The sequence below is a fragment of the Erythrolamprus reginae genome, chromosome 1 (assembly GCF_031021105.1).
Source record: "Erythrolamprus reginae isolate rEryReg1 chromosome 1, rEryReg1.hap1, whole genome shotgun sequence".
In the NCBI taxonomy this organism is placed as follows: domain Eukaryota; kingdom Metazoa; phylum Chordata; class Lepidosauria; order Squamata; family Dipsadidae; genus Erythrolamprus; species Erythrolamprus reginae.
The window spans coordinates 347,483,391-347,508,861 of NC_091950.1; the positions used below are offsets into that span (position 1 = coordinate 347,483,391).

At 40.9% G+C, this 25,471-nt stretch overlaps 1 long non-coding RNA gene across 1 annotated transcript; it reads right to left on the reverse strand.

The window, feature by feature from the left end:
• Positions 1-260: 260 nt before the first annotated feature.
• Positions 261-4,948, reverse strand: LOC139161554 (uncharacterized). The gene is made up of 3 exons (XR_011558129.1): positions 4,801-4,948; positions 4,470-4,664; positions 261-454 (listed from the first exon to the last, which is right to left on the reverse strand). It is a non-coding gene; the product is annotated as an uncharacterized lncRNA (long non-coding RNA).
• Between the last annotated feature and the right edge of the window lie 20,523 nt (positions 4,949-25,471).

Consider the following 25,471-nt stretch of genomic DNA (forward strand, 5'->3'; position numbering starts at 1 on the left):
TGAGGACCTGTATACTGCACGAGTCAAAAAGAGGGCAGGGAAAATATTTACTGACCCCTCACATCCTGGACACAAATTGTTTCAACTCCTACCCTCAAAACGTCGCTACAGAGCACTGCACAGCAAGACAACTAGACACAAGAACAGTTTTCCCCCGAACGCCATCACTCTACTAAACAAATAATTTCTGTTAAATACTGTAAATTCTGTAATGTTCTATAATGTTCTGTATCTGGGTTAACTTGTTAAACAAGAGTTGTTAAGCAGAATTGAAAGAAACCATAGGCATTGTTTACCTGCTTCCTATTGGCTGCTGTAGAGGGCGCCAAAATGGAAGAGCTGTCAGCCGCCGGCTGTTGCTGAGGGAAAGTCTTTAAATAGCCGAGCTCCTGGTCTTACGCGCTTCTTCTGTAACTCGCGTATAGAGTGAAAGTGTTTTCCGCTCGCTCAGAGCCTGTAGAGAAATAAAGATAGTTTATTTGGAAACCGTTTTTCTCGGTCATTTCATTGGCGACGAGGGTCTTAGCGGTGATTTTTTTTTTAGGAAAAAATCAATATGTCGACCCCTTCGCTGATTCAACCTCCCGAGTTGTTTGACCCGGAACGGTCAACTTGGGCAGCCTATATGGCTAAATTTGAGATTTTCCTGGAAGCTGCCAGCCTACATACGGCTGAGGACAGCAGGAAACGCGCTCTATTTTTGAATTACTGCGGCACGCATATTTTTGAATTGGCCGGGACTTTAACTGATCCCGAACCACCTAATGCTGTCCCATGGGCTACTTTGCAAGAAAAGTTGGCTGCCCATTTTAAACCAACGAAGCCGCCTATAGTGTATAGGCATCAATTTTCCCGTATGTCCCAATCGGATGGGGAATCTATTAACCAGTTCGCGACCAGGCTCAGAACTATCCTGGCAAAATGTCACTTTGACAATCCGGAAGCCAGATTGACGGATGCCCTCATTTTTGGGATGCGGAACGTTACCATTAGGAACAAGTTGTTAGCAACTGAGGGCTCCACGTTACAAGACGTGATTAAAGCTGCTCAGACAGCTGAGGTTGCTGAGGCTGCGGCAGCTGATTTAAAGTCAAATGACAAGCTGCAGACTGTTTTTAAGATCACTGACTCTCAGCGTCCCTCAGCTCGCCGCCTACCTGAAGTGCAGATCGCCGACTATGAAGACTACAATGACAACTGCTGCTACCTTCGAGGGCCACCAGAACGACAAGCCAGGTCAACTTTTCCTGCCTGCGCTGGGTGCAGAGGCCAACATCAACGGTCGCGCTGCCCCTTTAAGGACGCCTTCTGCTACAGATGCGAGAAGAGAGGCCACATCGCCGCCGCTTGCCGTGCTGCCTTGCCGGATGACAACTCTTCTCCACAAGGTCAACAACCTTCCTTTCCTGCTCCACGAGCCTACCGTCCTTTCCGCTCACAAGGTCGGGGTTTCCGCCGGCCTTGGAATGCCAGAGGTAACCGCTTTTTCAGTGGTTCTACAGTTTACCCTCCTGCCCCTAATAAAATTGTTGTCCCCATCCTTTTGAACCATCAGCCGTGCCATATGGAATTGGACACTGGCTCGAAATATACACTAATGCCCTGGCATAAATTACATTTGTATATCCCAAGTTTGGCACGGGACGAATTGAAACCTTTGGACATTGCTATCAATGACTTCCAGGGTCACCCAATTAGGATTTTGGGTAAAACTACTGTTCCTATTACCTTTAGAAATGTGAACCATGTTCTCCCTCTGTTAGTTGTAGACGGAGCTAATCACTCCCTTCTAGGGTTAGACTGGATGGCACCCTTGGGTTTAGCGGTAACAGGTCTTAACAAATTGACATTTTCTACTGCCCCTGATTTTGTCACTGAATTTCCTGAGGTTTTTAGGGCTGGTCTGGGTACCTTTAAGGGACCTCCTATTTCTTTTTCCTTAGACCCTTCTGTTCCTCCCGTTAGATTAAAGCCTCGCAGGGTACCTTTGCCCTTGCTGAGTAAGCTAGAGGAGCAATTAACAAAACTTCAAGCGCAAGGTATATTGGTTCCAGTGGAACATGCACCCTGGGAAACACCAATTGTAACCCCATTGAAGCCAGATGGCTCCCTCCGTGTTTGTGCTGATTACAAATCCACTATTAATAAGGCACTACAGCACAACTCCTATCCTATTCCAGTGGTGCAGCAGCTGTTACACACCTTGGGGTCTGGGAAAATCTTCGCGAGGCTGGACCTTGCCCAGGCTTACCAGCAATTGACCGTGGACGAAGCCACTGCCTTATCACAGACTATTGTAACGCACAGGGGTGCTTTTAAGTGTACGCGCTTGCAATTCGGAGTGAGTGTTGCTCCTGGTATATTCCAGCGGTTAATGGAGCGATTATTGGGGGGCCTTGATGGGGTGGTCCCGTATTTCGATGATATTTTAATTTGTGGGGACAACTCTGGCCAGCTGCACTGTCGAATTAGGCAGGTACTCACTAGGTTGAGAGATAAGGGTCTGCGGCTTAAACCGGAGAAATGTGTATGGGGAACACCTTCAGTCGAATTTTTGGGATTTCGTATAGATGCTCAGGGCATTCACCCCACAGAGGAAAAAGTTAGGGCCATTAAAGAAGCCCCTGCCCCAACTTGTAAAACAGAGCTTCAAGCCTTTTTAGGGCTCTTAAATTTTTATGCTGTTTTTCTACGCCAAAAAGCCTCAGTGGCTGAACCCCTGCATAGGCTCCTCCATAAAGGGACAGATTGGCATTGGGGTGAGAAGGAACAACGGGCATTTAACATGGTTAAGGATCTTTTGTCATCGCATAGCCTAGTAGTGCAATATAGCTCAACCCTTCCTGTGAGGCTCACCTGCGACGCTTCTCCGTACGGCGTGGGCGGTGTGTTGGCCCATATTTTTCCTAATGGACAGGAGGCTCCCATTGCCTACTTCTCTAGAACACTGTCTGGGGCTGAGCGCAATTACGCGCAAATTGACAAGGAAGCTTTGGCGCTGGTAGCCGGGGTGAAAAAATTTCATCATTATCTGCTTGGGAGACCTTTTCAATTAGTTACTGACCACAAGCCTCTCTTGGGTCTGCTAGCCACGGGACGGCCCACTCCTCCCTTCATGTCTCCCCGTATGTCCAGATGGGCTATTTTCCTAGCCGCATATGACTACCAGCTCATTCATAAGGGAGGCTCTGCTATTAATCATGCAGACGGCCTTAGTCGCTGTCCGTTGGGACAGAGAGTAGAAGACCCAGCGCCCGCTACAGAGGTACTTCTTATAGAGTTGGATAAGTCTCCTGTGGTCACTGCCAGACAGGTGGCATTGGAAACCAGGCAAGATAAGACTTTGAGCAGGATTCTGAATTACATTTTAAAAGGCTGGCCAGCAAATGGGGACGATCCCTTAATAGGTGAATTTAAAACCAAGAGGCTAGAACTATCAGTTATGCATGATTGCATTCTCTGGGGGGAAAGAGTGGTTATCCCTACTGCCCTAAGACCACGAGTTATGAAAATGCTTCATGAGGGACACCCAGGGGTGGTGAGGATGAAGGCATTGGCAAGGGGGTATTTGTGGTGGCCAGGCTTGGATAAAGAAATTGAGAACTGGGTGGCAACATGTGGCCAGTGCCAAGAAACGCGGCCAGACCCGCCTAAAACCACCCCTGCACAGTGGGACAGTCCCCAAGGGCCATGGTCTAGGGTACACATTGATCTGGCTGGACCAGTGGGGAATCACATGTTTTTAATCCTGATTGATGCGTATTCCAGGTGGCTGGAAATAGTGCCATTAACCTCTACCACATCATCAGCAGTAATACATGTATTAAGGAGGTTATTCACAACACATGGGTGCCCGGACATATTAGTCTCGGACAACGGGCCCCAATTTACATCTAAGCAATTTGAGGTGTTCCTAGCTGGTCTGGGGGTCCGACATGCACTTACCTCGCCCCACGCAGCGTGGTCTAATGGAGCAGCAGAACGTTATGTGAGAGTGGCCAAAGAGGCCATTAAGAGGTCAGCTCCAGGTGACATCCAGGAGAGATTAGACACGTTCTTGCTGACCCAACACATAACACCTAGTATGACCACTGGGAAAAGCCCTGCGGAATTACTAATGGGGAGAAGGTTAAGATCAACCTTGGATAGGCTGCACCCCTCCTACATCAAATTAAAACCGGACAATATACTAATACCTGAACGTGCAGTGGCCGTGGGACAAAAGGTATATGTCAAAAATTTTGATGCAGGGAAGCATTGGGAAAGTGGCATTGTGCAAGACCAAACAGGTCCCAAAACATATATGGTGGAATTACTAGATGGCCGCCTCTGGAAAAGGCACATTGACCACATTAGGGGGAGAGTGGAGAAAATGGGGAGTGAAGGACATACAGATAACACTCATCCCCTCCCCGCAGGGAATTTCGCAAGGACAAACAGGAACCCGGAACCAGTTGATTGGGACTTACCTGGGGGAAATAGCCACTCCAGCGCTGCCTCAGCTCTGCCATCTCCTGGGCATGGGAGCAACGCGTCTGCAGGACGAGAGGAACCATCTTCGTCGGTGGACACACAAGTCATGGGCGACCCTAGACGGTCGGATCGGACTTCGCGAAGACCCCCTCACTTAGAAGACTTTGTAACTTACTTGACCGAATAAAAATCTGTAAAATCATCCAGAAGGGGGAGGGGTGTTAAATACTGTAAATTCTGTAATGTTCTATAATGTTCTGTATCTGGGTTAACTTGTTAAACAAGAGTTGTTAAGCAGAATTGAAAGAAACCATAGGCATTGTTTACCTGCTTCCTATTGGCTGCTGTAGAGGGCGCCAAAATGGAAGAGCTGTCAGCCGCCGGCTGTTGCTGAGGGAAAGTCTTTAAATAGCCGAGCTCCTGGTCTTACGCGCTTCTTCTGTAACTCGCGTATAGAGTGAAAGTGTTTTCCGCTCGCTCAGAGCCTGTAGAGAAATAAAGATAGTTTATTTGGAAACCGTTTTTCTCGGTCATTTCAATTTCCTCAACACTGTCAGACTTTCTACTAAATCTGCACTTCTATATTACTAGTTTTTCTCATTATTCCTATCACCCATTTCCTCCCATGTTGACTGTATGACTGTAACTTGTTCCTTATATCCCAAGATTTTTATTAATATTGCTTCTTCATTGCTTATTTGACCCCTATGACAATCATTAAGTGTCGTACCACATGATTCTTGACAAATGTATATTTTATTTTATGTACGCTGAGAGCATATGCACCAAGACAAATTCCTTGTGTGTCCAATCACACTTGGCCAATAAAAATCTATCTCTCTATCTAGACAATAAAGGTGCTGAACTGTTCCTGTGACTCGCTCCTTCATTTATGCACGAAAATAACAGTATAATTGCTTCTAAGTGCAATTGTGGGCCTTGCCCAGGCCATCCAGAAATCTTCAAAATCCCTTCTTTTTGAAATATGTAACGATATAGTTCCAAATTTCATAAAGACTCTCTCTCACTCTCTCTCTCTCTCTCTTTCTCTCTCTCTCTCTCTCTCACACACACTCCATATACTTTCACTGAAAAAACCCTCCTCCCCCCACAGCGTCCCAAGATATTTTGACTCATCTCTTTGGACTAATGACAGATAAATTATAAATTACAGCTTTGACATTTTCTTGGCTCTATAGATTCTGATGGTCTCATATTAAGCTGCCAAGGTTTCTTCCAACTACAACATGTCAGTAATTGATTTCTGGAAATGTAAACATTCACAATTTGAATCCTGAACTTATTAACTCAATCAAATCAGCTAACTAAATTATTATTTGAAATTTTTTTGTTGCTTTGGAATTTCCCCCCTGTAAATTAAAATGTAAAAAGTAATTAACATTAGACTTTTTAATTCCCTCTATCTCCACCAATTTTTTTTACTCTCTTATAGATCTCTTTCCCACCCCCTGAATATACCACCTTTTAGATGGTATATTTTATTCATCCATTAGATTTATATTTCACTTTTTCTCCAAATACCCAGTTGGCTAGTATACCTTCCTTTACATTGACATAATAATCTTGAAAGGGTTGCTGACTTGAAAAGTGGAGAACTAGCCAAAAGGGAGCTTCCATTTTTTAATATAACCTTGAACATGGATTTCCTTCAGCTCTAGTCCAAATATGCTAACTATTAAACCACACATGTATAGAAACATGAAGAGCAGAAATTCTTTAAAAAAAGAAGAAGACTTAAAACAAATTCCAGTCTTCTTAACCAAATTCAATTATTCTCAGGCCTTAAAGCCACTTATACTTCAATCAAGTCAAAGTTAACTTTCTGCCAAAATGGTTCTTAGAAAGAAGGACTTTGCATCCAAAACCCTGAGCCTGCACATTTGGTTCCAAACATGATGTAAATTGGGTATGCAGTACTGAGACTTTCCAGCTGCATGTTGGATAAAAAGCCTGGTTCAAAACTGCTCCAAAGAGGTTACAAATGTTTGCAAAGATGACATGACAACTGGAGGCGGGCAGTCATTGTAGCAATCTTTATTGTTTTAATCCTAGCGTGTAGCAAATTTGATTGAGTATCATCAAGTTGCTGACTGACAATTTAAAACACATAGTATGGTAATAATAAACATGATAAAACCCCAAACTGTGGCTGATATATTTACATAAGAGATGATCAGACAGAAAAGAGAGACCTTCCAATCTCACTAAACCCAGCTACTCCCTTACCCCCCCACCACATTTCGTAAGCAGACATTTAAAATACAGCACTCAATTACAGATGTGAATTATGCACTGACATTACTGACGTTATTTAACCATTGATTTTTGCATAGCCTTGTTCTGCATTGAAAAGGGCGACTGTATTTTTGTTTTAATGAAAATTGAGATTCTTTCACAATACAGTAGTTGCAAAGAAAACTTACAGTTTTACAGCTATCTTCTCATGCACCTTTCCTCTGTTCGAAACAACTACTTTCTGCTCTCAAAAAAATAATGCTTCAAGATTAAAAAGTCTCTGTGTTCTGTAGTTCTTGTATCTTCTGCACCTTTCCCCTCTGTGTGGCATTTTCTTCCATGCTAACAAGGTCTCTGCGGCTCTTTCTTCTGCAAATGTATTTGTTCAGAAAATATTTGCATTGTTGGGCAGTATGCATTGATTTGAAGTAGGAGATAAGAATTTGCTTGGGGCTCTTCCTGGCTAGGTAGCTATTTATTTTAAAATGTTACATCAGTGACCTGTGAACTCTACAGAGGTACTCATCCTCTGTTCTCTTCTTTTCCAACAGATTTTTCTGTGCTTTTAGAATTAGAATTATTTTATTGGCCAAGTGTGATTGGACACACAAGGAATTTGTCTTGGTGCAGATGCTTTCAGTGTACATAAAAGAAAATATAGATTTGTCAAGAATCATGTGGTACAACACTTAATGATTGTCATGGGGTCAAATAAGCAATGAAGAAACAATCAATATTAATAGAAATCTTAAGGACACAAGCAACAAGTTACAGTCATATAGTCATAAGTGGGAGCAAAATGCATGATAGGAATGATGAGAAAAACTAGTAGTAATAGTAGTGCAGACAGCAAATAGTTTGACAGTATTGAGGGAATTATTTGTTTAGCAGAGTGATGGCGTTCAGGAAAAAACTGTTCTTGTGTCTAGTTGTCTTGGTGTGCAGTGCTCTGTAGCGACGTTTTGAGGGTAGGAATTGAAACATGTCCAGGATGCAAGGGATAGGTAATTATTTTCCCCGCCCTCTTTTTGACTCGGGCAGTATACAGGCCCTCAATGGAAGGCAGGTTGGCAGCAATTGTTTTTTCTGCAGTTCTGATTATCCTCTGAAATCTGTGTCGGTCCTGTTGGGTTGCAGCACCAAACCAGACAGTTATAGAGGTGCAAATGACAAACTCACCGATTCCTCTGTAGAACTGTATCAGCAGCTCCTTGGGCAGTTTGAGCTTCCTGAGTTGGCACAGAAAGAATATTCTTTGTTGTGCTTTTTTGATGGTGTTTTTGATATTAGGTGACCATTTTTTAGACCATTTTAAGAGTTACCCACCAGGCTGAATAGGCACATCTTTGACCAATGCAGAGAAAAAAATGGAGCACACTATTTTACCAATTTACTTTTTTTTCCCCCAACGAAGGAATATTTTTGCAAAAGTTAAAGATCTTTGCATTCGAGCCCTTGCATTGTTGGTTACAGCTCCAGTGCCCTTTAGCTCACATCTTGCTTGAGATTATATTAGCCTACCCAACCCTAGGGATTTACCATCAGTTGAACCAGATATTATTACATACCAACTGTATGGAAACATACACCGTCCTCTCTTGCTTTTTGTGCTTTTTGCGTAGTTTGTATAGTTTTCAACAATTGTTAATAATGACTGTTTAGAGTCATTATTAGAGTCAATCATTATTAGAGTCAATCTAATATTACGCAGCTTCTTCTCTGATAACATCAAACAGCTAACCAGAGCTTACAAAACATTTGTCAGACCAATTCTTGAACACAGCTCACCTGTATGGAACCCACATTGCATATCAGACATTAATACAATTGAGAGTGTCCAGAAATATTTCACAAGAAGAGTCCTTCACTCCTCCTCCCGCAACAAAATACCTTATTCCACCAGGCTTGAAATTCTGAAATTAGACAATTTACAACTACGTCACCTCTGAACTGATCTAACCATAGTTCACAAAATCATATACCAAAATATCTTTCCTGTTAATGACTACTTCACCTTCAACCGCAACAACACACGAGCATGTAACAGATTCAAACTAAATTTAAACCGCTCCAAACTAGACTGCATGACTTCAGCAATAGTTAAACATGACTTCAACACCTGGAATTCACTACCTGACTCTGTTGTTTCTTCCCCCAACTCCAAAATCTTTGACCTTAGATTGTCTACAGTTGACCTCTCCCCTTTTCTAAGAGGCCTGTAATGGGTGTGCATAAACACACCATTGTGCCTACCGTCCCTGTCCTATTGTCTTTTTTATCATTACTTTCTATGTTATGTTTATATAAACTACTACCGGTATCCTCTACTTGATTGACAAATAAATAAATAAAATAAATATTTGTTGGTTTTCCTTTTCAAAACTCTTGTGTGCTGCCCAGAGTCAAATGGGTGACCATAAAAATAAATAAATAAAGAAAGAAAGACTCCATTAGATGTCATAAAAAGAGACCCCTTTTATTCAGAAAAAATTAAATGCACCAGGAAAAAAAATGCCTTTGATAGAGGGTGGATTCTATTTCCTGCATTTTCAATTTTGTGGCCAGTCCCTAAACTGGGATCATCATCAGATATTCTTTTAGGAATTGTTATACTTTAGGAAATTCTTTAAGAACCACCAAGGCCACAATTTTACAAAGAACATCTGGCCTGCCTGTAATCACGGAGCTTGTGCTACCCAGCTCCTCTTTTCATCTTTCCATATCTCCCTCTTGAATGGGAAAGGAAGAAAAGCAGGAGGAGGCGAACCTCTGGCCAAAAAGCATCCTATTTATTTCCACAACCCAAAGCTGCTCCCTTTGCTGATTACCCAATGTAATCAATGTAAGCAAATAACTCAACTAGTCTTCAGAAATGTTACAAGTTTCCTATCTTCCTCTCGGATGTAGAATCTGTGGCTTATAATTCACCAGCCTAGGGCACAGCTGGCCGTGGGAATATACGGTAAGTGGCATTCCTGATTACTTTTTTTAAAGGTAGATAATGGGCTTTACTGTATAGTTAAGAGCAATTTTAAATAGAAATGCCAAATATCCCTATGTTAATTCAACATGGATGTGAAATAAAAGCAACACCGAGATTATAGCATAGCAGTGGCTTTCTCTGAGAAAAGAAAAAATGCCGAAAAGTGCCAATTTTCTTGGTGCAAATTGTTTATACTGGTAATTCTGAGCATGAAAATTATGCCATTATGCATGGGAAGAAACCCGGTGACTTTTAAACTGCAACACGCAAAACACAGCTAGAAACTCAGGACTTGTGCCAAAAAAAGAGAGAAGGGTAAAAGCACTGGAAAGCCTTATTGTCAGCATTTTCCCAGTAATGCAATAGAGTAATACAGATCCTGAGAGAGGAAAGGGGGGGGGGAGCCTTTCCATATGTTCCATTTGTGCCAATGAGATTGGCACTGTGCCCTTGTGTCTTATGACATTGGTGCTATTCGGCAGCTGTTTTGCAGAGGAGCTAATGAATGTTTAGCTCAGCTAGAAGACAAGGAAGAAACGTTGTGAAGGTGGTTTGCAGAATGGATGTTAGGCCTTCAAAGAAGCCAGTTTCCCATTGGTTGGCACTGATGCCCTTGCCCCGCCTCTTAGCTACCCTGGCTTCTCCCCTCTGCAGCTAATAAGGCAAACTCAATGACACAACATCAAGGCTGAGTGAACATCATTGGTGGAGCCTGAAGTTTAGGGATATTCACAGCAGCAGGTTCCTACCTGGTACAGATGACACTGCACACTGGAAGTAAAACGGAAGTTGCGCACACAGCTTTGGGTGTCTGGTGTGTGCACGTCACAGTGAGATTTTGCTGATACAGGCACGTGTGAGATTTTGACTATTTTTTTGCTTCTGCGAATGCCAAAATCTCTCTCATGTGTATGTCCTCTCACAAGATTGCGCTTCCTGCGCATGTGCAAATAACAAAATCTCGCTGGGACGCGCATGCGTGCATGCCGGCAAGCCGAAGCTGCATATGCATCGCACCCGTAGCGGCAGTAACTAGCAACCCCCACCCAGATACACGGTTTTAGTCTTCGACTTATGACAAGTGAGCCCGAAATTTCTGTTGCTAAGTGAGACGTTTGTTAAGTGAGTTTTACTCCATTTTATGACCTTCCTTGCCACAGTTGTTGAGTGAAACAACTGCCGATGTTAAGTTAGTAATACGGTTGTTAAGTGAATCTTGCTTCCCCATTGCCTTTGCTTGTAGGAGATTTGCAAAAACACAACCGTAGGATACTATAACTGTCATAGCCGCTCCGAGTCTCTGGAGAGGGGCGGCATTCAAATCTAATATATAATAATAATAATAATAATAATAATAATAATAATAATAATAATAATAAGTTGTCAAGCCTCTGAATTTTGATCACCTGACCACGAGGATGCTTCAAAGATCATAAGTGTGAAAAACGGTCGTAAGTCCCATTTTTCAGCGCTGTTGTAACTTTGAACGGTCACTAAATGAACTGTTGTAAGCTGAGGATGACCTGTATATTTGAGCTTTAAAATCCTGAATAAACATTAATACAAGCTAAGCAAATAAGAAAGAAAAGAAAAAGGAAGAAACCAAAGAAGATGACGTGCGAAAGGAAAAATTAGTCCTCCATTTGTCCTCTCTTTCCACCTTTTTGCACTAATAGTGCAATTTAGGTTTTAAGTTAGGTATAGGAAGGGCTGGTTAGCTCTTGACAGTTAGTGAGCATTGTGTGGAAACTAGTTGTGAGACCATGTGCTGGGAGATGCAAGCAATGTTTCTGAGGGCTTGGGATATGTGTGGAAATCAAAGCATTTATACAAAGTCTAGATCAGGGGACTCAAACACATGGCCCGTGGGCCAACTGCGGCCCTCAGGACAATACTTTGCGGCCCCCAAGTCAATATCAAAGTTTAATGTTAGTGTGGCCCGAGTTTGATATGAATGGCAATTTTCAGTGTTGTGTGTGGAGCTGAATGTGGTTTCTTCAGTCTTCTATATCTGCTGTATTATTATTCTTATTCTTCTTATTATTATTATCATCATCTTCATCTTCATTTATTTATTTATTTATTACTGATTTATTTATTTTTTTCTTATGAATTTGTTAATTTATTTTTATTTTTTAACCCAAAATAAGATGAAAAAATAAAGATGTTTGATAACATTGGAATGTTTCTGTAAGAGCTTTTCTTGTGGAAAACCTGATACGGCTCAGCCTCACCCAGACTCTACCTCTAGCGGCCCCCGGGTAAATTGAGTTTGAGACCCCTGGTCTAGATCAATGATGGCGAACCTTTGTTTGGCTTCTGTGCCAAAAGGGAGTGTGGGTGCGCGCTAGCGCACATGTGTGTACCCACACCCATGCCCTCATCCTGCGCATATGCACAGCCCTCCATGTTTCCCTTCATACATGAACATTCTCCCCCCTGCCCCCCCCCGCACATACACATAGGCCTCACAATGCACTCCTGAAGCCTGAGGAAAGCAAAAATGACCTACCGGAACTTCTGGTTGGCCTGTTGAGCCATTTTTCACTCTTCCCAGGCTTCAGGAAGCTTCTCGGAAGCACAGGGAGAGCAAAAACAGCTGGAAAGGGCAATAATCAGCTGGCTGGCACATGCATGCACGCTGGAGCTGATATAGGACAACGTTTTGCGTGCCCTTAGATATGGCTTTATGTGCTACCTGTGGCACACATGCCATAGGTTCACCATCACGTGTCTAGATTAATGAGTTTGCTCTTCCCTCTCTCCCTCCTCCCTCTCTCTCTCTCTGCATTATGAATGAGGTATTGAGGCTGTCTAGGCAACTGCAGCATGAGTGAATCACATCAGATGCTATTGAGGGAGGCAAGCAGTGGTCATCTCTTCCGCAAACTGCCTTGGAGCCATGGACAGCAGACAATAATATTTTCATAACTGGAGCAATTAGCCCCTGGCTGGGATAGGAACAATTACTAGTACGGCTATATACCTCAAGACCTACACACAAAAATGTTGTTCTAAAGCCATCGTTTGAATTGTTGCTTTGGTTTAGGATTCTTGGGAGGCAATGAATCTTGACATGAGGTTTGCCTTGAACACCACGGGGACATGGTGCTTTGGGGTTTTCCTAAAGTTGTGGTCAGTATCAACGTATTTGTAAATATAGCTGATGTTCTCAAATGTGATATAAAAAGGCACTTTGTACTAATACTGCTCATTGAGACGGTTATGATATTCTATGGCCAGATTTCCATCAGTTCAAGTAACCCCATTCATATTTAAATGGTAGAAGGAACCATTCATCCAGCTGGCTTCATGGCAGGATGGGACTAAAACTCACACTTTCTCAGTTTCTAGTCTGATGCCCTAACCACTACATCAACTTGAAATGGTAGATAGATGATAGATAGATAGATAGAAAGAAAGAAAGAAAGATAGATAGATAGATAGATAGATGATAGATAGATAGATAGAAAGAAAAATAGATAGATAGATAGATAGACAGACAGAAAGATAGATAGATGATAGATAGAAAGATAGAAAGATAGAAAAATAGAAAAATAGAAAAATAGAAAAATAGAAAAATAGATAGATAGATAGAAAGATACATAGATGATAGATAGATAGATAGATAGAAAGATAAATAGAAAGAAAGAAAGATAGATAGATAGATAGATAGATAGAAAGATACATAGATGATAGATAGATAGATAGATAGAAAGATAAATAGAAAGAAAGAAAGAAAGATAGATAGATAGATAGAAGATAGATAGATAGATAGATAGATAGAAGATAGATAGATAGATAGATAGATAGATAGATAGATAGATAGATAGATAGATAGATAGATAGATAGAGAGTAATGGGCTGCTGTCCCCTTGGGGAGAATGCAGTGGGGCTAGTAAGTTTAGGCACTATCTATTGAAAATTGTTTTTTTATTGTCCTCCCTTCTCTAGTACCTTTGTATGATCCTTAATTACTTTTAAAATGAGAAATAATTAAATAGTATGTTTTTACACAGAAACACTTTAATCATTTTAATCATCATCTAGAACTGAACTTTTATAACAATTAAAGAAAATTGAGCTACTTGCTTAATCTGTTATCATATTGAACCTTGTGGGTTCAGTACAAAACCTTAAAATGTTACTGTGCTCCTCAACAAATAATGCTGTTTACCAAGAGGGAGAAACGCGAAGCAAATTGTCATCCCAGCAAGTGACACTGGTAAGTTTGTAAATCGAGGACTTAACAGTTCACTTGAATGATGATGATCATTCAAGCCACTGCCACCTGGTCACATGGCCGGCAAGCCACTCCTACCCAGTCACATGACCATTAAGCCACACCCACAAAATAAGCCACACCCACAGTGTGGCAGTAAAATTTTTGGCCCCCATTACTGGTCAAAACAGTACTATCCAATATATATCCCACAATTATTCTATCAATTTTGCATACTTGAGTTAAAAGTAATCGAATGCTAGCTGTGCAAGAATCATTCAACTTTTTAAAAAGCCAAGCAACAGACATTATCCACATTTAAAGAATAATTTCAAAATTCAACAGGTAATTAGTTAAATACTTAAAAATGCAATGGATTCTTAGCTAAATTAAATACTTTCCATGATATAATTCAGATTACTGCAATAATATTAGTCCGATTCAAAAAATGGAAGCAAATAGTTAGAAGAAGAAATTTGGGTATTCCCGAGGTTAGTAGGAGTCAGAAATTGATGAATGAGTTATTTCCCCACCACTTTAATTTGCATAAGATAGGTTACTGAATCACCCGAACCAGACAAAACACACTCAAAACCTCTTGAACACTTCAAATATGAGGTTGCTGATTTTCTAAGGAAAATATGTAAATTCTCCCTTACACTATCATCTTCTCCTGATGTCTGTAAATGGTCAATATGACTACAAGTTTTTATGAGTGATCAATGGAGGGTCACCAAGAATCATAAATCAATTAGATTAACATCTGTTCTGGTTGATTAGTGGAAAGTATTACTAAAGAGAAAATCATCAAACATCTAGAATAGTAATGTGCAATTTCTTTCCACACTGAGGGCCAAAGTATTACTTAGTCTTTTAGAAGTGACTGAAAGCTAGGACCCATGAAGAAGATTCTAGAAGAACAAGTCTTGCTGGAGAAGAACCCTCATGGCATTTGCAAAGGTAAACCTTGCCTCACCACATTTCTAGTTTCTCCTGACAGCGTCAAAAAACATTTAGATGGGGTGACAAAGTAGATGCTATATATTCAGTTTCAACCACTGTGACAAAATAAGGTCAGTAAAGAGAAGCACAAAGTGAGACTCACCAAATATTACTGGATTGGACTTTTCAATGGCTTAAACCTGGACTTAGGGAGCAACACAAGACAACTTGATGGCATAAAGTTATTTAGTTTAGTAAAATAAAAAAAAACCCAGATTGTTTAATACTCCAAAAGAATCTTTCCAATACATGATAATACAAGAATACATATTTGTAATTCAGAATTGAAATGTAAATCCTTAGTGGTCTCTGGCTTGACTTTTTTTCCTTACAGATGGTTTGTGTGTTTGTTTGTTTGTTTATTTGATTTCTCTGCTGCCCTTCTCACAGCGACTCTGGCGGCGTAGAATACCATAAATACAACAATACATAAAAGAAATCTAATTTACTTTAAAAGGCTGAAATAGATTACTAAAAGTGTTAAAACCCCATATACAGAAATACTCACTCATCAGATTCAATCATTCATAATATTGGCTGGAGACAATTTGATAGGAAAGGAGGCCTTATTGGGATTGCTCTTCCCCTCATAACTTCCAGCCTCTTGCTTTCCTGATGTCGTGAGTTTATTCAGCTCAGTGAAAGAGCTGGCCCTGTTCCAGCCCTGGCTGAAGAGCCACGAGGTAAGAGGAATGTGTGAGAAAAAGAGTGTGTCAGAAAAAAGGGGAAGACGTGGATTTATTTCTCTTTAATGCTGATGAGTAGCTCAGGGTGATACATTTGTGCCAGGTCAAGTCAGTGTAATGCATGAAGAGTCAAGAAAACCAAAATTAAATAATACACTGCTCAATAAAAATAAAGGGAGCTCTTAAACAAAAGAATATAACTCCAAGTAACTCAAACTTCTGTGAAATCAAACTGTCCACTTAGGAAGCAACACCGATTGACAATCAATTTCAAATGGAATAGACAACAGATGGAAATTATTGGCAATTAGCAAGACACACCCAATAAAGGAGAGGTTCTGCAGGTGGGGAACCACAGGCCACATCTCAGTACCAGTGCTTTCTGGCTGATGCTTTGGTCACTTTTGAATGTTGGTTGTGCTTTCACACCCATGGTAGCATGAGACGGATTCTATAACCCACACAAGTGGCTCAGATAGTGCAGCTCATCCAGGATGGCACATCAATGCGAGCTGTGGCAAGAAGGTTTGCTGTGTCTATCAGCATAGTGTCCAGAGACTGGAGGCACTACCAGGAGACAGGCCAGTACACCAGGAGATGTGGAGTGGGCCGTAGGAGGGCAACAACCCAGCAGCAGGACCACTATCTCTGCCTTTGTGCAAGGAGGAACAGGGGGAGCACTGCCAGAGCCCTGCGAAATGACCTCCAGCAGGCCACAAATTATTATTATTTATTAAAGTTGTATGCCGCCCTTCTGCAAAGACTTGGGGCGTTTGTGCATGCGTCTGCACAAACAGTTAGAAACCAACTCCATGAGGATGGTATGAGGGCCCGACGTCCACAGATGGTGGTTGTGCTCACAGCCCAACACCGTGCAGGATGCTTGGCATTTGCCACAGAACACCAGGATTGGCAAAGTTGCCACTGGAGCCCTGTGCCCTTCACAGATGAAAGCAGGTTCACACTGAGTTCATGTGACAGATGTGACAGAGCCTGGAGACGCCATGGAAAATGATCTGCTGCCTGCAACATCCTTCAGCATGACATGTTTGGCAGTGGGTCAGTAATAGTGTGGGGTGGCATTTCTTTGGAGGGCCACACAGCCCTCCATGTGCTCGCCAGAGGTAGACTGACTGCCATTAGGTACCAAGATGAGATCCTCAGACCCCTTGTGAGACCATATGCTGGTGCGGTTGGCCCTGGGTTCCTCCTAATGCAGGACAATGCCAGACCTTATGAGACTGGAATGTGTCAGCAGTTCCTGCAAGATGAAGGCATTGAAGCTATGGACTGGGCCACCCGTTCCCCAGACCTGAATCCGATTGAACACATCTGGGACATCATGTCTTGCTCCACCCACCAACGTCATGTTGCACCACAGACTGTCCAGGAGTTGGTGGATGCTTTAGTCCAGGTCTGGGAGGAGATCCCTCAGGAGACCATCCACAACCTCACCAGGAGCATGCCCAGGACTTGTAGGGAGGTCATACAGGCACGTGAAGGCCACACACAATTTTGACTTGTTTTAAGGACATCACATCAAAGGTGGATCAGCCTGTAGTGTGTTTTTGCACTTTAATTTTGTGTGTGACTCCAAATCCAGGCCTCCATTGGTTAATAAATTTGATTTCCATTGATGATTTTTTGTGATTTTGTTGTCAGCACATTCAACTTTGTACAGAATGAAGTATTCAATGAGAATATTTCATTCATTCAGATCTAGGATGTGTTCCCTTTATTTTTTATTATATTTTTATTGGAAATGGCCCTGGGTTGGGCTGAGAGGCAAATAAGGAGCTGTGATGTTCCTTCAATACACCAGGGTGATTTGACACAAAAATATGTAACCCTTCCCTGGTGCAGAGCTGAAGGGATTGGATACTGTAACCTAGAGGATAATTCTCTGTCTTACAAGGCAAAGATTGCAGGTTCAAGTCCCAGTGGGTATGGCTAGCTGATGAGGCCAAAATAAGGCGGAAATAGATCTATCCTAGTCTCCCTTAATTTTCAAATTCAGCAAAAAAAATATGTGACATATGTATGTATGTATGTATGTATGTATGTATGTATGTATGTTTGTATCACATGTTTTTTGCTGAAATTTTTAAAATTAAGGGAGACTAGGATGGCACCATTTCATGCCATCCTAGTCTCCCTTCATTTTAAAAATTTCAGCAAAAAACATGTGATACATACAGAATATAGTTGTTGGCTATGAATAAATTAACTGCCTTGAAATGGCCCTGGGTTGGGCCTAGAGGCAAAAAGGAGCTGTAACGTTCCTTCAATATACCAGGGTGATCCGACATTATCTATCTATCTATCTATCTATCTATCTATCTATCTATCTATCTATCTATCTATCTATCTATCTATCTATCTATCATCTATCTATCTATCTATCTATCTATCTATCTATCTATCTATCTATCTATCTATCTATCTATCTATATCTATCCACAGAAAACTGAATCTGGTGAGATATTGCATATGTTCCTTTGGCCAAAATCACTTCTGGTGTAAGTAGGTTGAACTCCATTGACCTCAACTAGTGAAAGATTTAACGTGTCATAAGGTGGGCTTTTGTTTTCCTAGGAAAAGTGAATGTCAATGAATGGGATTTAGGCTGGATGAATTAGATGCAGAAAGGGAGGAAAGGATCGCCAAGAAAGGGTGAAGGCTGAAACCATGGAAACCATCATTCTGTCTGACCCCCTGCTCCACCTCTATCCCCTTCCTATCCTCCCCAACCATCTTTCCTAGAATAGACAGTGAACTCTAGATTCTTTTGAAGAAGCAGACACCAGGATGAATGCAGCAGTGATAAAAGTGATCAGTGAGGTAATCTAACCAGGGGAGACAGGCAGAGCATCAGACCTGCCCCCTCTAAGCTGCTCTGCTATTCTCCAGGAAGGCAAATCTTATTATTTCACTCAATCTTGCCAAGTCAGAGGGGGAAAACAAAGTGGGAAAGAAATGTTCAAAATCTTCAGTTTACTACACCTCATGTTATCTTTATTTACCCTTCCAAATGAAACAATCTTTTGGGTCTTTTTCTTTTGAAAGAGGAAAATGAGATATGGCAAGGATTCATCTCTCACCCAAATCCCAATTTTTGTAGAAAAATATTTATTTTTTTGCTCATTTGATATTTTTTTAAAAAATTCCCTTATGGCAGTGATGGCGAACCTATGGTACGTGTGCCACAGGTGGCACACGGAGCCACACCAAGCAGGTTGGTATGTTACTTTTGCATAAGTGTATGTACTTTATTGAAACTTATGTGTTGAATAAGTTTCAATAAAGAAGGACCATATTTCATTGTAATTGTCAATTCATAATCTGTGTTTATAAGAAACTCTTGTAAATTAAAAGTGGCATCGGATCTTAAATCTACTCAGTAATTTAGGCCATAAAACTTATGCAAATTATAAAAGTCCCTCTAAGGATCTATGGGATGAGAAAAAACTTATAATATTTTCAGATCCAAAATGCATGAAATTCTCTGGAAAAAAGGAGACAGATAAACATCTTTGAAACCACGTGAAAATAAATGCATCTTTACTGGGAAGAAGTGGTAATTGAAGAGCACTGCCTGGGCATATATGTTTGGCTCAATTATTGACATAAAGAAGATGCAGCTTGGGAGCTGTCATTCTGTGTTGTGTGTGTGTCTCCAAGTCAAAGAGGACTCTCAATGATAACTCTGAGTGACTACCTGGTCCAGGCCTGTCAAACTGTTGGGCCATGGGCCAGATGCCTCACTCCAGCTACGGAAAGGCAAAAAACTCACAATACAGAATGTGACGTGATTGACGCCCGTGGCCTGGCCGTCTAGCTTTTCGGTGAGGGTTTTTGGAAGTGGTTTACTATTGCTTTCTTCCTAGGGCCAAGACAGAGTGATTGGGCCAAGGTCACCCAAACTGGTTTTGTATCTGAGGTGGGACTAGAACTCCCATTCACCTGGTTTCTTGTCTGGTGCCTTCACCTCTACACCAAAGTGCCCCTTAATGATTGACAGTGATAATTGGTATTTACATCATACATGGAGATGGAGGGAGAGGACAGAAGGGACTATTACTCATAAAAACATAGCGGGAACATTGGTATCAAGGGAGAGCTTCTTGAAGGGTGTGTTGCTCCAGGATTTTATGATGACGAAATTAAATAGGCCAGACTTTTGTTTCATTGTAAAATTTGGAATGGTTTTGCACCACAATTACATAAACAGGTATAACATTTGAAGGAATAGAACACCCTTTTTTTGTTCCTTTGTGTGTATATTTGTGCAAGCACCCTCTTGGATGCATATGAGTGAGGATAGAAATATTGAATAACTCTGTTTCTTTTCAAACAAAGGGTGATCCATGACAACAGCTTCGCTCCTAACATCAGTAAGTATGTCATTCATTCGGACCACTCTTTCATGTGATTGAAATAGGTTTTTTTGCTAAAGCCTTGTGAGCAAAGAAAAAAAATCATACAAAACTGCCCAATGCATAAATTAAAGCAAATTGTACACAAAAGGCATGCAAAATATTAGGGAAAGTTATACAAAAAAGGCAAATTATACAAATTAAGACAAATTAAGACAAGTTATACAAATAAGATCGAGGGAAAGTTTATTGAATGAAGGATTTCTCAGGATTTTTGTTTGGATGTGTATTGCATGCATGCGTATATGTACATATACTTTTGAGTGGGAGAGTGCAATGGATTACAACTTCAGAAAGCAGCAAGAAATAAATGCTTTTTCAATCCTAGCATTCTCTGCATTTCTCAAAAGTTATTTAAAAGACTTAATTTATTTCAGAACTTGTAGAGGAGAAACCAAACAAAAAGAAAAGGGAACACTTATGAGAAAAGTAGTTTTTAAGAAAGGAGACATCTAAAAAAAAATTAGTCTGAAACATAGCCTGCCTCCATTAACACCATTAATGGGGGTGATTCTTCTCATTTTTTAGATTCATGGCATTATTGAGCAACATCATCATTATTATTATTATTATTATTATTATTATTATTATTATTACTATTATTATTACTATTATTATTATTATTATTATTTATTAGATTTGTATGCCGCCCCTCTCCGTAGACTATCTATCACTTACAATTGTTTTTGCATAGAAAGAAGGTATCTCCCAGAAGTGCTTAAATTTCAGGTGTCAGATATTTCTTGATTCTCAAATTATGCATTATAGGAATGGAATACAGTGATCCCTCGAGTTTCGCGAAACGCTATATCGCGATTTAAAAAAAAAATTAATAATAAAAAAAAACCACTTCCGCGTTTGGCTTCAGGAGTCAGCTGGGAAGCGGCGCGGCTGTTTTAAAAGGTCACAGCTGGCCTGGGGGGCTTCCCAGCACCCCCCCGAACCCCCAACCTGGGTCTTCCCGGCCGCCCACGCAAAGGGGAAACCCCGGCTCCTCGCTGATGCCCGCCGCTCGCCCGCCCGCCAGCAAGAGGGGGAAGACCCAGGGAAGGTTCCTTCGGCCGCCCAGCAGCTGATCTGCTCGGTAGCGCAGCAGCAGCGAGGAGCCGAATTGGGGTTTCCCCTTTGCGTCGGCGGCGGGGAACGCAAACTCCACCATCTACGCATGCGCGGCCATAGAAAAAAAGGGCGCGCATGCGCAGATGGTGTTTTTACTTCCGCAACCCTACATCGCGAAAAATCGATTATCGCGAGGGGTCTTGGAACGGAACCCTCGCGATAATAGAGGGATCACTGTATAAATCAAGAACAGCCAATTTCACTAGTTCAGGATAGCTTCCTAAACTTTAATCACAGAGATAACACTGCAATTAAATAAGATTTGTGCATGTAATGTAATCCTCTGAATAAAATGTTAGAACATCATTGTAAAATTAAGCTACTCATATTTCTTAAACAATAAGAGACTCATACACAAAACAGATACACAGTATGGATAAAAAGGCACACCCTAAAACAAACGTCTTATGATTTTCTTTCGTGTTAAATGTGTTGTTCATTTGAAAATATGATTTGGTTTCAATGAAAGACAAAAATGATATGAAAACATGAATATGTCTTTCGATGTCCTGGTATGAAGCCAGGCTACATCCTTCCTCTATCCAACAACTGTTACCCTTTATATGATGTCATAGGTTTAATCCAGTAAAAAGAACAAATAAACAAGATCACATCTTGAATTGTGTTTTTTTTTAAATTCAGGTTTCCACCAGAAACCTAGGAATGATCCAAGTAATGTCATAAGATATAAAATGTGCCTAGTGAAGTGTTTTTCTTCATAAACTTCAGTTGATATAGCCAACATAATTAAATCTTGCAAAAAAAAAATGTTTTATCTTTTTCACCTAATTTGCCAACAACTATGGGGGATATTTTTGCAAGATCTTTTCCATAATGTATTCTCATTTCTACTGTTTACAATATTGCCATACCTACAGGGGTTACCTTTTTCCTTTTCAATCTCTTTGTATTAAAAATCACATAAATATTAATATCCTTATTTTCAATAACTTCCTCAATTTTGTGGTCATACCACATTTGGGAAATTTTGAAATTAAAGTTTATGCACAGAAACATATTTTTTAATAATTTCTTGATTAAATTTTTAATATTCATACCTTCTGTCGTATTTTATATAGAAGTTAATATCTTCAGACTCTTGCCAAGTCCATCAGCAGTGACTCTTGGTCTTAAGTTCTACTTTGAAAACCATTCTAGTTGTTTTGAGTCATAGATCATCTTGATTTAAGATCGAGACACCCTGCAGTAGGTAGATCACTGAAAGTTTTCTGCAAAGATTTGGCTATTTGGGCTATAACCACTTAGCAAACATCTTCATACTTTGTCTCTCTTAGACATCTAAAACGCTTGTCACCACGGTTTTACAAGTAGGGCCTCATTCTTTGAATCTCACATAAAATGCATACTCTTATCTATAGTTATGATCTAGCTGAGATATGCTAGGTCAGTCTGGCCATGACCTTTCTGTATGGTTAGTATACATGCACATCAATTGATATAGACTCCTCCTACAATATAATGTCTCCAGGATAATAGGATCCTTCTCATAAATAAAGGAGCCACGGTGATTGGAAGTGCTAGGAAAGCTGCAGTTTGCACACTCCAGTGGTGGGTTGTTCCTGGTTCGGCTCAGTTATAAGAACTGGTAGGGCTGGTGCAGGGAGGCTTCACCCCACCCACCTGGGACACCTCTGCACATGTGCAGGAGTGTCATGCTTTCATGTGTAAATCAATAGTAAAGGGTTTTAGAACCCACTACTGGCACACTCCATTTATTAGAAGTATTTTAAACATATACAGAGCATCCATACAGTTCATTTACAGCCAGAGGAGGCTGAGACAATGTTGGCAAATCCATTTTTCTCATTTAGTTCTATGCAGGCAGGTAAGGAACTATTATTATTATTTTTTGTCCTTCTCTTTTTAATCAATGGATTAACTGTTCATGACTTTGTCTTGGCATCTTAATATTCACCAGTGAGTCATCCAAATACATTTACTCCCCCACTTCATTTCATGAATAAGATCCACAAAATATGTAGTATGTGCTAACAGGGTGTTACCTGCTTTGATCCATTTCGTTTGAACCTGTTGTTAAATCCATCATCTTTCTCAGGAAGAGACGGGGGATCTCCATACTCTGACAGAACAGAGAGACCATGACTTCCAGCAACAGACCTAGGGTGCTCACTAGTGAGAGAATATGAGAAGCAAATAAATAAGTTCAGTGGGTGTGAGAAGAGTCAGCCTAGCCCAGATGGCATATTTCTCTAATTATTACCTGTTACGCCCCCCCCCCCGGAAGAAGTAAACATTTCGCGCGCCCCCAACTCTAAGCTGGGACGATTTTTTGCAATATTTAGCCCGTTTTCAATGAAAAACTCAAGCGGCTTATCAGCGTGATTGGGGTGTAATGTGTTTAAGTGACGCCTTAATTTATTTGGCTTCATGATGTCCCCTGCCAACATTTTTAGACACAGTAAACATGCCTTGTCTCCCACCATAGTCACAATGAAGCCAAGTGCTATATACGCTTCATCATATTTCCTCATCTTACCTTTCAGGAGACTTACGTTTGTCTCATTATCTCCGTCTCTCTCCTCCTTTCTTTTCATCCCTGTTAAATATTTTTCCATGGTGTCTCTTAAGGTTTTGTTATGTGCACTTCGTATCTCCTACTTTGTGCTGTGTGCCCCTACTTCCTGTGGCAAAAAAAAAAGCACATGCCCCAGGCATCATGCCCTGGCATTGCTCTGCAACCCCCCAAGGGGTGCGCCTCACTATTTGAGAAACATTGGGCTATGGGAAGGAAGTCTTTCAAGACTTATAGCAAATCTTAACTGGCTTGCTATAAATCCATCAGACAAATCGCTTTTACAACTTTCAAATTTAGATATACCTTTGTGAATTCCATAGGGTTCCCATCCTTGTTGGGTTGGCAGCTACATGGGGCTTAACAACACTCTCACTATCTATGACCCTGCTGGTCCCTTCCAGCTTTCATGCCTAAGATGGGACTTCAACTCGCCATCTCCTATTTTCTAGCCATGTGCCCTAAGCAGTAGACTAATTTGTCTCTAGGCTTTTTGGTTTTTGTGCTATCAGGAATCACTCACATGAGTAGAGTGGCTGCATACATTGTATCAATCAATTCATCAATCAACTGATCAAATTATCAATATAATTTATAATATAACAATAATATTCTTGATAGGGAATGAGTGTTTTATCAAACTGTATTGATATTAAGCGCCGGTGTGGCACAGTGGTTAGAGTGCAGCACTGCAGTTCAAATCTCATCACTGGCTCAAGGTTGACTCAGCCTTGCATTCTTCTGTGGTGGGTACAATGAGGACCCAGATTGTTAGGGGCAATATGCTGATCCTGCAAATGGCGTAGAGAGGGCTTTAAAAGCACTATGAAGCAGTACATGTCTAAATGCTATTGCTAAATGCTATACAGTATAATGAGAAATACAGTATATTGTTACTTCTGCACAAAAGAATGTAGAAACTCCTCAAATGTCGATAATGGGATCGATAAAACATTTCTCTAACTCAGTGTTTTTCAACCAGTGTGCTGTGGCACACTAGTGTGCCGCGAAACATGGTCAGGTGTGCTGCGAAGCTCAGAGAGAGAAAGAAAACAAGAGAAAGAAAGAAAGAGAGAGAGAAAGAAAGAGAATGAGAAAGAAAGCAAGAGAGAGAGGGAAGAGAGAGAAAGAAAGAGAGAAAGAGGGAGGGAAGGTGGGAGAGAGAAAGACATAGAGGGAGGGAGGGAGAGAGAAAGAGCAAAAAAGAGGAAAGAAGGAAGAGAGAAAGAAAGGGATGGAGAGAGAAAAAAAGAGGGAGAGAAAGAGGGAGAGAGAAATAGAGCGAAAGGAAGAGAGAATTTTTTTGTCCAAACTTTTTTTAGCCGCCCCCCTCCCCTCAATGTGCCCCATGGTTCTGTAAATGTAAAAAATGTGCCGTGGCTCAAAAAAGGTTGAAAACCACTGCTCTAACTTGACTGGCCAGGTGTTCTTGTTATTTTCAAACAGGATTCTGAACCAGGAGTAAGGCAGGTAATGCGATGAGCATAATATGAGATGCTTGCAACACTGTGCTGTCTACCCTTACTGATGATTCGAAAAGCTCAGTAAAAAAGAATCTGGAACTTTAGATGTACAAACAAACCTCATTCCTGATGGGAGACAGTTTCAAATAGCTCTCACATTTCTTTTATCAGATCACACAAACCAAAGAGATTGTGTGCTCCTTATCCCGAAAGTAGTTTGGTTTTCTAACATACTTGCTGAGTACTTGAAAAGTTTTTCATTCCTTTCATTTTCTCA